The sequence below is a fragment of the Phoenix dactylifera genome, chromosome 14, assembly GCF_051530095.1.
Source record: "Phoenix dactylifera cultivar Ajwa chromosome 14, Ajwa_hap1_PhDact_Kaust_v1.1, whole genome shotgun sequence".
Classification (NCBI taxonomy): Eukaryota; Viridiplantae; Streptophyta; class Magnoliopsida; order Arecales; family Arecaceae; genus Phoenix; species Phoenix dactylifera.
Window position 1 is genome coordinate 4,014,745 of NC_143203.1, and position 14,857 is coordinate 4,029,601.

At 39.6% G+C, this 14,857-nt stretch overlaps 1 non-coding gene across 1 annotated transcript; it reads right to left on the reverse strand.

Annotated features, from left to right (window-relative positions):
• Positions 1–4,521: 4,521 nt before the first annotated feature.
• LOC149751308 (small nucleolar RNA R71) lies at positions 4,522–4,627 on the reverse strand. Its single transcript, XR_016398416.1, has one exon. It is a non-coding gene; the product is annotated as a small nucleolar RNA R71 (small nucleolar RNA).
• Positions 4,628–14,857: the final 10,230 nt, after the last annotated feature.

The following is a 14,857-nucleotide window of genomic DNA, read 5'->3' on the forward strand; positions in this document are numbered from 1 at the left end:
GTTCTTAACTGGGAAAAATGCCATTTTATGGTCCAATCAGGTATTGTTTTGGGACACATTGTGTCACAAAGGGGAATCGAGGTGGATAAAGCCAAAGTAGAATTAATTGCCAAGTTACCACCTCCCAAAACTGTTAGAAAAGTCAGATCCTTTTTAGGGCATGCGGTTTTTTACCGCCGCTTTATTAAGGATTTTAGTAAAATATCAAAACCCTTATGTGATTTGTTGGCCAAAGATGCTGTTTTCAATTTTTCACCAACTTGTGTAACTGCTTTCGAAAGACTGAAGTCTGAATTGACTTCAGCACCCATCATAAGGTGTCCTGATTGGAGTCGTCCTTTTGAAATCATGTGTGATGCATCCGATTATGCCATAGGTGCTGTCTTAGGTCAGCGAGTAGAGAAGCTTCCCCATGTTATTCATTATGTGAGCAAAACTCTGAATGACGCCCAACTCAACTATTCCACCACTGAAAAAGAATTGTTGGCAGTTGTTTTTGCCCTAGATAAATTTCGCCCCTACCTGATAGGATCTAAGGTTCTTGTTTATTCCGATCATGCCGCCCTTAAGTACCTTCTCACAAAGAAGGATGCTAAGGCAAGGCTCATTCGTTGGATCCTATTGCTCCAGGAATTTGATCTTGAAATTCGAGACAAAAAGGGATCGGAAAATGTAGTAGTTGACCACTTGTCCAGACTGATTGTTGAGTCATCTGCAGAATCCTTACCTATATCCGAAACTTTTCCGGATGAACAACTAATGATGATTTCCCATACCAATGTTCCATGGTATGCTGACATAGTCAACTACCTCGTTACTGAACAAATGCCCAGCTCTTGGACCAAACAGGAGAAATTTCGCTTCCTAGCTCGTGTGAAGTGGTATTTTTGGGATGAACCATACCTATTTAAATATTGCCCTGATCAGATCATCCGACAGTGTATCCCTGAATACGAATAAAGGAAAGTCCTTTCCTTTTGTTATGACCACGCTTGCGGTGGTCATTTCAGTGGTAAAAAGACGGCTGCAAAGGTTTTGCAGTGCGGATTCTATTGGCCCACACTATTTCATGACTCACACGAGTATTGTAAAGCATGTGACTGATAAGTGCTTAATAATTCATAATTTAGTTATCTTTCCATAATACTTATCAATGTTCTTAAACTAATAAATACATATTTTACCAGAAAATTGAATAATCATTGAAATAAATTTGAAATATGTTTTTTTTTTCTTTTCCTTTTTCTTGGTTACGATCTTTCATGAAAACTACAGAAAAATATATAGGGAGGAGATTGTGCTGATTCGGTTTGGTAATCTGATGAAGTTGTAATTAAGCTGAGGTTATAATTAAATAGATTTTGGTCCTGACTCGATCAAAAGTTATAATTAAATTTGCTAAGGAAAACGTTTGATTAACCCTTTTTATTAAGTCATGGTCTTGTTTTTAGTCTTGACTGGTCGAGTTCGATCTGAAGCAGTTTAGCAATAATTAAATTTGAAGGACATTGGGCTCGAGAACAAGTCCAAGCAAATTAACGATCATGACCCACCGCAAATCCAAAGCCAATTTCCAACCAATTTGTTACCTGCCTTCATATAAAATTTATAAATTTAAAACAAAAAAATAATAATAATAACTAAATATTCACGATTCACTGTTCATATGAACAGTGTCCCGTTAAAACACTGTTCATATGAACAGTGTTAAAACGTGCCGAAAACACTGTTCATATGAACAGTGTCCGCGAAAACACTGTTCACATGAACAGTGTCCGTAAAAAAACTGTTCATGTGAACAGTGTTAGAGAAAAAAATAAAATAATAAATAATACATAATAAATAAATAAATAAAAATAAAAAAAATAAAAAAAGACTCAGCCACTGTTCATCTTCTTCCTCCCCCGATGAACATCTCATGCGCAGCCCACCGTCCGCGGCGTCCTCCCGACGATCCCGCGACCAAATCCGCCGGCGACCAGTCCTCCGTGATTCCAGTCGGCCGCAATCAACCGCGTGCCCACCGTGTCCGTGCAGTCGACTCTTCCCAGCAGCGGAGATCCAGCCCCTTCGCCATCACTGCCTGCGTCTTCTCCTCCGAGATCAACGATCCACTCCTAGCAGTCGAAATCCCAGCATCTCCGCCTCTTCCTCCACCCGTGATGCAGCCCGTAGCCGAGCCGTGCGACCGTGAATCCCCAGCTCCTCTCCATGATCCCAGCCTCCTCCGCGTCCGGGCATCCCGTGATCTCACCTCCGCATCTCCAGCGCGCTCTCAATGGATCCATCAAGGGGGAGAATGGGTATAAAGAGGGTGGCCATCGGCTTGGAAAGGAGGAGGGGGCTCGGTTCAACAGAAAACAGGGGAGGCCCTGTTTCAGTGAAGGGCCGAACCAGAAAAAAAAAAAAGAAGGAAAAGAAATAGAAAAAAAAAGAGGATACTTTGGAAAATTATGAGGCAGGTGGCGTGGATCCTCTCAGCGAGCCGATCAAAGTCGCCGAGCATCATGAGCAGCTAAACCTCGGTTTAGGGGTTGACGAAGCCATAGAGGAGTATCCGTTTTATTCTTATTGATTTGAGTTTGTATCGTAAGATTGTTGCATGATGAAGAATTTATCAATTGATCTTATGATTTATTCAATTTATGTGAATTGTTTATCTTGCAGAAAATACTTTACATAGATTGCTCTATTTCATCGAATCCTACACCTGTGGTTTGGAGGAGATATTCATGTGACATCAATTTTATTTTTTAATGATTTAATGATCAGATGCATCATGCTAGGTTAGACAGGCCATGCTTATTGTTAGAATAGATGGTTTGTGCTAGACTTAGATGATTCATGCTGCGAATTAATCATAATTTTTAATGATTGCTTTGGCTTGTAGTCGGAAGCAATTAAGTCTTAAATACAACTCAATCATTAAAAGCGTCACGGATACAACTCTATCGGTGGAATCTAGCCCTAAACACCTCTCTCCATTGATAATTCATACTACTATATCCACATTAATTCTTAGTTTCTATCATTTGCTCTAGCCTATGTCCTTTGAAGTCATTATTTAATTAGGAAAAATAACTTATTCTTCAATCCCTGTGGACCGACACCCGTAATCACTATCCTACAGGATATGTGCTATTGCGTGGTTTATTTTCAAAATTGAAAGATCCGATCAATTTTTGGCACCGTTGCCGGGGATTGCTTGCATAGTTATTTTTCCTATCATTAAAAAAAAATAATTAATATATAAAAAAATTATTTTCTATTATTGTTACTTTTTTTATCTCCTTTTTCTCTTCTACTAATTTTTTTTTTCAATTTTTCTTTTGGTCTTATTTGATCAGGAATCGAAAGAAAAAATCTGGGATGATCAAAAGGAGAATAGCTAGAAAAGGAATGCTGTAAAGGTTTGCCTAAAAAATTTAAATTGCTGGGGAAATTCCCTTTGATAACCTCTAAACTTTTCTTATTTAAATTAATTATTAGCTTGAAATTTTGTGGTGATTGTTTGATTTTAATTTCAGCAAAAGTGTGAATGCATGCTTGATACACATACACAAATTAATTCGCACATAGTAAGGGCAATCACCCCAACAAGATAAGAGCCGGATTTCATCACCAGATTCTTGCCCAACATAGGTGAACTCAATCTCACATAGTGTCACTTTAATTAAAATCAATTAGACGTTGGCTCCTAGAGACATCCGAGCTCAATAGGACGAAGATCACCGAAAGTTGCACCAATTTCGCTCTGTGGCTTAGTTGATGTCTAGGCAAGCTTTGTCCCTATAAGGGAGACAGTTCATCTGTTCGAGGCAAGTGGGTTTTAAGTGGGACCTTTGCGAACGCATCGTGACCCCTCCACTTACCTGGGAGCTTACCTGGTCAACTCGGTTCATTAGACCGGATTGGAGGCTTAGGTGCCCTCTTCAAACCAGTTAGGAGCTGTCTAGTGATTTTAGGACAAATACAAGGATTGATGTGTTTATCTTTTATTGCATGCTTGATTGATCAAGTACTAGTGTATGCAAGGGAGTCGTTCTAGAGTACGTGACCTATTAACTTTTGACCCTGAAATAGAACGAACCCTTAAAAATATTCGAGCTGAGATTAGAACATTGGAATCACCCCCACCTCTTGAGATGGCTGAAGAACAACCCAAACTCCTGAGGGAGTACTTTACTCCCACCATTTACACTTCCCCATCTTGCATTTGATTACCTGAAGTAGCAGCTGTACAATATGAAATAAAGTCTAGTGTGATCCAAATGCTCCCATCTTTTTATGGGCTCACCAATGAAGACCCATATAAACACCTAGATGAATTTCTTGAGATTTGCACCACTGTCAAGATTCAGAACTTTACTGATGATGCTCTAAAACTTAGATTATTCCCCTTCTCCCTTAAAGATAGAGCCAAACAATGGCTGAATTCTTTAGAAGCCAACTCGATTCGTTCTTGGGATCAAATGCAACAAGAATTCTTAAAAAAATACTTTCCCATTGGAAGAACGAACCAGTTTAGACGTGCCATCACAAGCTTCTCCCAAACTGAGGGAGAAGAATTTTATGAAACTTGGGAGAGATTTCGGGGCCTAATCCGTAAATGCCCACATCATCAAATACCTAAATGGCAGCTAGTGCAATGTTTCTATGATGGATGACTGAACGAAACCGTCAGATGATTGATGCCGCATGCAGGGGGACATTCATGCTTCAAAATGAGCATGAAGCATGGCAATTATTTGAAAATCTTAATGAAAACTCCCTCCACCATGCTTCTTGTTCTCGTCAAGCACCCCTGAGTTCTCAAAGAAAAGGGACCATTTGTGAAATAAGTCATTCTATGGACCTGTCTAGCAAGGTAGATGCATTGTCCCATAAGATTGATCAACTGATGATAGGTGGGTGTTACATGAACTCTTCCCAAGCACAAGTGTGTACTATCTGTTCTAGCCCATCCCACCCTATTCATGAGTGCCCTTCAGCGCCCCAATTTTCCGAACTCGTGCAAGAACACATCAATGTTGCTCAAACACAGCCTAGACCGGGTAATGACCCATTCTCCAATACATATAACCCGAGATGGTGAAATCATCCAAACTTTTCTTGGAAGCAGCAAGCTTCGAACACAGCCCAACCCAATTCCCAAAATTTTCAAAACCCTCAGAATTTTCAAACCCCACAAAATATTCATCCCTACCGTCCCTTGACTCAATTTCAACATACTCCTCCTCTACCCCAAAGAAACACAGCCTTTGAGGAGAAAGTGTTGAACGCCCTTCAAGGTTTGGAAACCATTACACAATTGGTGCACTCTCACACGCAATCCATCGCCAAGCTAGAATCCCAAATGGGGCAACTAGCTAATGCACTAAACAAGCGAGAGGAAGAAAAGCTTCCAAGCCAACCACTAAGTAATCCTAGGGGACAATACATGGCTCAAGAAAATCAATTAAATGCAATTCATCATGAACAAGCCAATGCTTTGACTACCCTAAGGAGTGGACGTGTAGTAGACAATAAGATCGGGGAAGATAACAATAAGGAAGATGAAGAAGAGGATAGACATGTGTCAAATAAAAATCTAAAACCTTTTTCTTCTATAGCTAGTCCACCTTCTGCCAAAACTCACATCCCAAAGGCCCCATTTCCTGAAGCTCTTAATTCACCCTCTTCCTTTGGCAAAAAAGAAACTTCACTAGAGGAAATGATGGAGGTTTTCAAACAAGTGAAAATCAACCTTCTGCTTCTTGATGCTATTAGACAAGTTCCCTCCTATGCCAAATTTCTCAAAGACCTTTGTACACAAAAGCGAAAATCTAGGACACATGTAACTAAAAAGGTCTTCCTAACTGAGCAAGTGAGTTCTATTCTCCAACACAACACCCCTCCAAAATTCAAAGATCCTGGTGCTCCCACCATCTCCTGTGTCTTAGGAAATAATTTCATTGATCGAGCACTCTTAGATCTAGGGGCAAGTGTCAACCTTTTACCTTATTCAGTTTATGAGAAACTTGGGTTAGGTGAATTAAAACCAACCTCGATATCCCTTCAATTGGCTGATCGATCTGTAAAAACACCACGTGGGATAATTGAAGATGTTCTTGTCAAGGTAGACAAATTCTATTTTCCAGTAGATTTCATTGTCCTTGATATGGAACATGAACCTAATCCTAAGAAACAAATCCCCGTGATCCTTGGGCGGCCCTTTTTAGCAACAGCCAATGCATGCATCAATTGTAGAACAGGGGTAATGAACATATCATTTGGGAACATGAAGGTAAAATTAAATGTGTTCAATGCGGACGACCAACCCGCGGGGAAAGTTGAGTGTTTTATGATAGACAAAATAGATGAACTCATAGAAGGAGATGCAAAAACTACCTCACTGTGTCTGGCTGAAGACAATAAACTTAGCGCTTGTTGGGAGGCAACCCAATTCTCTTAGATTTTTTTTAACATTGAGGACAATGTTAGGTTTAGGTTTGGGGGTATTCATCTTGATTTTCATCCAAAAAAAAAACAAAAAAAAAAGAAAAAAAATGTGTTCATTTTATTTTTTATAAAATAATAATAATAATAATAAAATTAAAAAAAAGTTTTTGTTTTTAAAAAACCTAATTTCTATACATTTATGCAAGAATGATAAACACACAAGGTATATAAAATCTAAAAAGCCCAATGACTAGTCGGAAGTAATACAAATTTAAGTTCTTTTCATTAAGTCTCTCTTAGGGAGTTGTAAGCTAATTAATACTTCGGAATTTCACTACACACTGGCCGACACTTCTAAGGTCTAGGCTCGACATTATGTTGATAGTATAGTAGCAACCTTGGACCCTGATGAATCATACTTATCTAATCCAAAAAAAAAAAATCATCAATAATAATGGATTTAGTCAGGAACATCGAAAAGGGCTACCTATTGTCAAAGGTCAAGTGGGCTTGTGATGAGAACTCCGAGCATAAGTCCGTAGGGGAGTCTTGATGCCTGACACCTTGTGCCAACTGGTGTGAGAGTTGTCGACTGATTGCTCGTTACACGGAGAAATCACCACAAGAGTAAAAGTGCACAATTTATATGTCTTTATAAAAAAAATTAATAAAAAAAACTCTGTATTGACCTTGAAAAAGACAATAGTGTGAAAGCCGTCGTTGTAAAAATTCGAGTAAACTGGAATATTACAGATAAAGCCCGTGAGGTACTAAAGTAAACATCCACAACTCTCGAAATCCTGCAGATAAGATGATTTTCAATCAGTGAGCAGGTTCTTTCGACCAATCCTTGGAAACTACTAGTATTAGCAATATTTTGGAGATTCGAACTCTTAGCTTGTGTACGGTCCAGATTTCACCGAGCACTCCAGTATAAATAAGTCTTACAACTCCCTAACGGAAACTTAATGACTTCAACTTGAATTGCATCTTGACCTAGGATTTGGGCTGAGTTAGTAAATAAAACCGTGTGTGCTTTGAAATTCTTATCATTTATGTATCTTAAATTAGATTTTAAAAAAGGAATAAAAAATAATAAAAATAATAATAATAATAATAAAATAATAATAATAAAAAATAAAATAAAACAAACAACAACAACAAATTAATCATAACAATAAATGATTTATTTTAATATTGAAGTTTGTGGGTATCTTCGCTGGAAACCCTCACGAGACTATAACTCGTCCACTAGGGTAACCTAGGGGTTTAAAGCCTTGTTGCATATGGTAAATCAATCGCAATGCCTACGAAAGTGAGTTAGAGCTTTTCTTTTTTTTTATTTTGCTCGAGGACTAGCAAAATATAGGTTTGGGGGTGTGATAAGTGCTTAATAATTCATAATTTAGTTATCTTTCCATAGCACTTATCAATGTTCTTAAACTAATAAATACATATTTTACCAGAAAATTGAATAATCATTGAAATAAATTTGAAATATGTTTTTTTTTCTTTTCCTTTTTCTTGGTTACGATCTTTCATGAAAACTACAGAAAAATATATAAGGAGGAGATTGTGCTGATTCGGTTTGGTAATCTGATGAAGTTGTAATCAAGCTGAGGTTATAATTAAATAGGTTTTGGTCCTGACTCGATCAAAAGTTATAATTAAATTTGCTAAGAAAAACGTTTGATTAACCCTTTTTATTAAGTCATGGTCTTGTTTTAGTCTTGACTAGTCGAGTTCGATCTGAAGCAGTTTAGCAATAATTAAATTTGAAGGATATTGGGCTCGAGAACAAGTCCAAGCAAATCAACGATCATGACCCACCGCAAATCCAAAGCCAATTTCCAACCAATTCGTTACCTGCCTTCATATAAAATTTATAAATTTAAAACAAAAAAATAATAATAATAACTAAATATTCACGATTCACTGTTCATATGAACAGTGTCCCGTTAAAACACTGTTCATATGAACAGTGTTAAAAAGTGCCGAAAACACTGTTCATATGAACAGTGTCCGCGAAAACACTGTTCACATGAACAGTGTTAGAGAAAAAAATAAAATAATAAATAATACATAATAAATAAATAAAAAAAAATAAAAAAAATAAAAAAAGACTCAGCCACTGTTCATCTTCTTCCTCCCCCGATGAACATCTCATGCGCAGCCCACCGTCCGCGGCGTCCTCCCGACGATCCCACGACCAAATCCGCCGGCGACCAGCCCTCCATGATTCCAGTCGGCCGCAATCAGCCGCGTGCCCACCGTGTCCGTGCGGTCAACTCTTCCCAGCAGCGGAGATCCAGCCCCTTCGCCATCACTGCCCGCGTCTTCTCCTCCGAGATCAACGATCCACTCCTAGCAGTCGAAATCCCAGCATCTCCGCCTCTTCCTCCGCCCGTGACGCAGCCCGTAGCCGAGCCGTGCGACCGTGAATCCCCAGCTCCTCTCCGTGATCCCAGCCTCCTCCGCGTCCGGGCATCCCGTGATCTCACCTCCGCATCTCCAGCGCGCTCTCAGTGGATCCATCAAGGGGGAGAATGGGTATAAAGAGGGTGGCCATCGGCTTGGAAAGGAGGAGGAGGGGGCTCGGTTCAACAGAAAACAGGGGAGGCCCTGTTTCAGTGAAGGGCCGAACCAGAAAAAAAAAAAGAGAAGGAAAAGAAATAGAAAAAAAAAAAGAGGATACTTTGGAAAATTTTGAGGTAGGTGGCGTGGATCCTCTCAGCGAGCCGTTCAAAGTCGCCGAGCATCATGAGCAGCTAAACCTCGGTTAAGGGGTTGACGAAGCCATAGAGGAGTATCCGTTTTATTCTTATTGATTTGAGTTTGTATCGTAAGATTGTTGCATGATGAAGAATTTATCAATTGATCTTATGATTTATTCAATTTATGTGAATTGTTTATCTTGCAGAAAATACTTTACATAGATTGCTCTATTTCATCGAATCCTACACCTGTGGTTTGGAGGAGATATTCATGTGACATCAATTTTATTTTTTAATGATTTAATGATCAGATGCATCATGCTAGGTTAGACAGGCCATGCTTATTGTTAGAATAGATGGTTTGTGCTAGACTTAGATGATTCATGCTGCGAATTAATCATAATTTTTAATGATTGCTTTGGCTTGTAGTCGGAAGCAATTAAGTCTTAAATACAACTCAATCATTAAAAGCATCACGGATACAACTCTATCGGTGGAATCTAGCCCTAAACACCTATCTCCATTGATAATTCGTACTACTATATCCACATTAATTCTTAGTTTCTATCATTTACTCTAGCCTATGTCCTTTGAAGTCATTATTTAATTAGGAAAAATAACTTATTCTTCAATCCCTGTGGACCGACACCCGTAATCACTATCCTACAGGATACGTGCTATTGCGTGGTTTATTTTCAAAATTGAAAGAACCGATCAGTGACCGATGTCAAAGACTAGGAAAAATTTCAAGAAAAAATGATATGCCCCTGAACCCGATCTTAATTGTAGAAATCTTTGATGTTTGGGATATTGATTTTATGGATCCTTTTCCTATGTCATTTGGGCACCAGTACATACTCCTAGCTGTTGATTATGTGTCTAAGTGGATTGAGGCTATCGCGTGTAAGACTAATGATCACAAAGTAGTGATCAAGTTTCTTAAGGAGTCTGTCTTCGCTCGCTTTGGCACCCCTCGTGTTATCATTAGTGATGGGGGGAAACATTTTTGCAATAGAATTTTTAAAGCCCTTGCTAGGAAGTACAACATCACCCACAAGGTCGGTACACCATATCATCCACAAATGAGTGGACAAGTTGAGATTTCCAACAGAGAAATCAAGACTATCCTTGAAAAAACTGTCAACCCATCTCGAAAGGATTGGTCCCTTAGGTTAACAGATGTATTGTGGGTATATCGAACGGCCTACAAAACACCAATTGGAATGTCTCCATATAGAACTGTCTATGGCAAGGCCTGCCATTTACCTGTTGAGTTAGAGCACAAGGCCTATTGGGCTATTAAACATTAAAATTTCAATCTTGACAAAGCAGGAGAACATAAGAAGCTTCAGCTCGACGAGCTTGAAGAAATTAGGAACGATGCTTACGAGTGTATTAAGAAGTACAAGGATCGCATGAAAGTCATGCATGATAAAATGATTACTCGTAAAGAATTTCACCAAGGACAAAAAGTCCTTCTATATGATTCTCGATTACATCTATTCCCTGGAAAACTTAAATCTCGCTGGACTGGCCCATACATAGTAGAGAAAGTGCATCCGCATGGTGCAGTATTAATATGCAATACCAAGGATGGTAGGTCCTTTCAAGTCAATGGACATCGTTTAAAACCATACCTTGAGTATCTGAGTCCAGAAGTTGAGGAGACACTTCTGACCGATCCTGTCTATCATGAATGAATTAGAATTGTCTGGCTGAAGACATAAAACTTAGCGCTCTTGGGAGGCAACCCAGCATGTAAATATCTTCTAATTAAAAAAAAAATCAATAAATTACTAACATGCAGGTTTGAGGGATTTTGCCCCAACTTTCAATTTACCCACCCATATCAGGTAACTTCTCCTCTGTCCTCTTACTGCTTTAAATTTTCTTCAACATTGAGGACAATGTTAGATTTAGGTTTGGGGGTATTTTTAAGCATTTGGAATTTTATAAAAAAACAAAAAAGTTTTTAGTTAAAATTTTTTTTTTAAAAAAAATTTACAACACACAAGGTATATAAAAACTAAGAGCCCAATGACTAGTCGGAAGTAGTGCAAGGTGAGTTCTTTTTATTAAGTTCCTTTTAGTGAGTTGTAAGCTAATTAGCACTTTGAATATCACAACACATCTGGCCTGCATTTTCTAAGGTATAGGTTCGACATTGTGTTGAGAATATGGTAGCAACCTCGAATCCTGATGAACCATCTTTTTCTGATCCAAAAAAAAAAAAAAATTTGGTGGATTTAGTCAGGTACATCGAAAAGGGCTACCTATTGTCAAAGGTCAGCGGGCTTGTGATGAGGAACCCGAGCATAGGTCCGTAGGAGAGTCTTGATGCCCGACATCTCATGCCAACTGGTGTGAGAATTGTCGACTAATTGCTCGCTACATGGAGGAATCATCACAGGAGTAAAAGTGCACAATATAAACATGTTCATGTTTCCAAAAAAAAAAAAGTAAAAAAAAAAAAGTTGTATTTTGACCTTAAGAAAGACAATAGTGTGAAAGCCGTCGTTGCAAAAATTCGAGTAAACTGGAATATTACAGATAAAGCCCATGAGGTATTAAAGTAAACATCCACAGCTCTCGAAATCCTGCAGAAAAGATGATTTTGAATCAGCAAATAGGTCTTGTCCGACCAATTCTTGGAAACTACTAATATTAGCGATATTTTGGAGATCCAAAACCTTAGCTTGTGCATGGTCCAAACTTCACTGAGCACTCAAGTATAAATAAGTCTTACAACTTCCTAACGGAAAACTTAATGCTTCAACTTAAATTGTATACTAACCTAAAATTTGGGCTACTTAGTAATTAAAACCTTGTGTGCTTTTGAAATTCTTATCAGTTAGGTACTTGAAATTAGACTTTCATTTCATAAAACAAATTTTATTTTGGGATTGAAGTTTGTGGGTAACTTAACTGCAAATCCTCACGAGACAACACTCGTCCACTAGGGTAACCTAGGGGTTTAAAGGCTTATTGTACGTGCTAAATGCAATCGTGATTCCCTACGAAAATGGGTACATATCTTAGTTTTGTGTATTTAGCTTAAAAAAAAAAAAAGGAGAGAAAAAGTCATAAGTTAGACTACATCTTTTTGTGCCCTCATTTTATCGTTTGCTTGTTAATTGCTAGAGACTAGCAATAAGCTAGTTGGGGGTGTGATGAGAGCACAAAAGTACAACCTACATGTCACTAAAATTAGTGTTATTGCTAACCGATAATGATAAATTCACTGGATTAATATTATATTTGGGGTTGACACAGATTATCATAAATTAGAGATAAAATGCACATTGAGTACAAATGTGACTTCAAAAGGATCCCTTCCCAGATCCGACCCGGTTGAAGATCGGGTCGGGTCCGAGTCAGGGTCGGGTCCGAATCGGGTCCAATTTCTTTGTGTTTTTGGGAAAGAAATTTGGGCAAATCTAATTTGTCCATATCATAACTATGAGGTGCTGGGACTTGAAAGACTTGCAATTGACCTCCAGTCAGAACAGATGACCCGTGATGAACTAAGTCCGTCCATCTACAAGCCAAATTTCATATCACACTATTTTTTTATCTATATGACTAATTGGACGGAACTTGGTGTCTCCCAGCTCCCCTCTCAAGAGGGCAAAGAAAGTCCCAGACCTTCTTCCAAAATCCAATTCCAGTGCAGAAACTGGCACATGATCCATATCAGCCTATCTCCCTCAAATCTCCAGCTTCATCCGTGCAGGGGAGAAGGAATGATCCCAAGCGCCCGTCCGCGTTCATCACAGATCCCGCATCCGTCCGTGGGCCAAAGAAGAAGATGGATCTTCTTCCATCCGTGAAGCATTCCCGTGATCCCGCCTCACAGATCGCCCCCAAGCATCTTCCATCTTCCACGAATCAAGCTCCCTTCCGATTTCAAGCCGTGATCGCAGCATCTGGCGTCCGCCTTCTCCTTCCGCCCGCGTCCGCGTCTTCAACGCCATCATCCTGCGGCCAGCCCTTCATCCAAATCAAAGCCCGTGATCCCATGGATTGACGCCCTCTGCCTCTTCCAAACCTCCCAGGCATCCCGCAACATTCCAGCCATGATCCAAGCCATGATCGGCTCCTTCTCGGTGCTCCCGGCCCCTCCAGCTCATCCCGCAGCGTCTCTGATAGTCAACTTTAAAGACCACGCAATAGCACGTATCTGGTAGGATAGTGATTACGGGTATCGATCCACAGGGATTGGGGTATAGTTGTTTTTCTTAAAAATAAAAATATTTAAAAGGATGAATTTGTGAAGACTATTAAACTAAGCAATTTAATAAAAGAAAATGCAATTAAAGGGATATCAGTTTAGGAGAACCTAGGGCATGGAATTCACCACTAACATCGGAACAAGGATTAATTATATTTTTTTTTCATTCTTGGATTAACATGCAAATTGGCTACAAGCCTAATAAGCATTCGAATAAAATTTCACAGAAGTAATTTAGGCATAATCCATCTTTAGTTTAGCATGAAATGTCTACCCTAATCTAAGGTGGTAGCACATCGCATCTTAAGCATGGACTATCTTATATTTACTTAGTGATCATGAAGAGCAGTTGTATAAACTTCACATTTAAAATCACAGAAATTAAATATGAGATGAAATAAAATATTCATTAGAAGCAAAATGAGGTTTATACAACTCCAAGAATAGAAATCAAAAATATAAAACTCTTGGCCCTTTGTTAGGGCTGCATCCAGCCCTAGAGGAGAGATTAGCCCTCCATGAAGGGTTGAACAGTGGCAGCGCCGAGAGCTTCCATTTCTTCTTTTCTTTCTCCCGTCTCTGATTCTCTCCTCCCTTCTCTGTCTCCTGGGATGACTCCTCCGAAGGATGGATGGGATCAACCGGCTCCCTTGGAATGGTTCCGAAGAGGATGGCTCCTATGTTCACGCCTGGGCCTTTTATAGACTTGCCAACTCCCCTCGCTCCTCCCCTGTTTCTTCACGTGGTTGTTTCGAGTGGGAGGATAATGATGAAGAGCTTGATCTGATCCGCCGATAATAGAAGATATTGTCGTATCTCATCCAGATGTTGGGGAGAATATATCTGAGAGCTGATCGCGGAGAAGAGATAAGAACGGCTGGAACAAGCTGGGATTGGTTCGGATTAATCCCGAAACAGGGGAATCCGTGGAGCTCGGGATGCATGATGATGTGGACAGTGCAGGATGGGAGGAAGAAACGGATTCGTGAAGGGAAGTTGAGGAGGAAACAGATGCGCTTAGGATGTTGATCCATGGGATACTCGGACGTGGAAGGGATGAAGCTGGGACGGCTGTGAACGGTGATTACGGGATAAAGGCTAGGAGATGAGTGAATCACGGGTGAGAACAGAGGAGCTGGGATTTAGTTGGGAACGTGATTCGTGGAAGCTTTGGAATGTTGGGAGATTTGGGAATCCGACTGGGATCAGTCCGGAAGAAGATTCTGGTTTTCATCCGCATGAAACAGGGGATTTGATATGGTCATGGGATGTTTGGATATCGGCTGATAATAGGGAACAGATGCATGGTTTTTTTTGTTGATGGATACAGGAGATCCTTGGAACGGTGAGATTGATTCTAGAGAAAGCTGAAGTCAGGGATCTTGTTGGATGCGGGATCACGAACGTGATGCGGAGGGATAACGAGATGAAGCTGTGTTTGTTTGGGATAAAGTTGCAGGGGCTTCGGCTG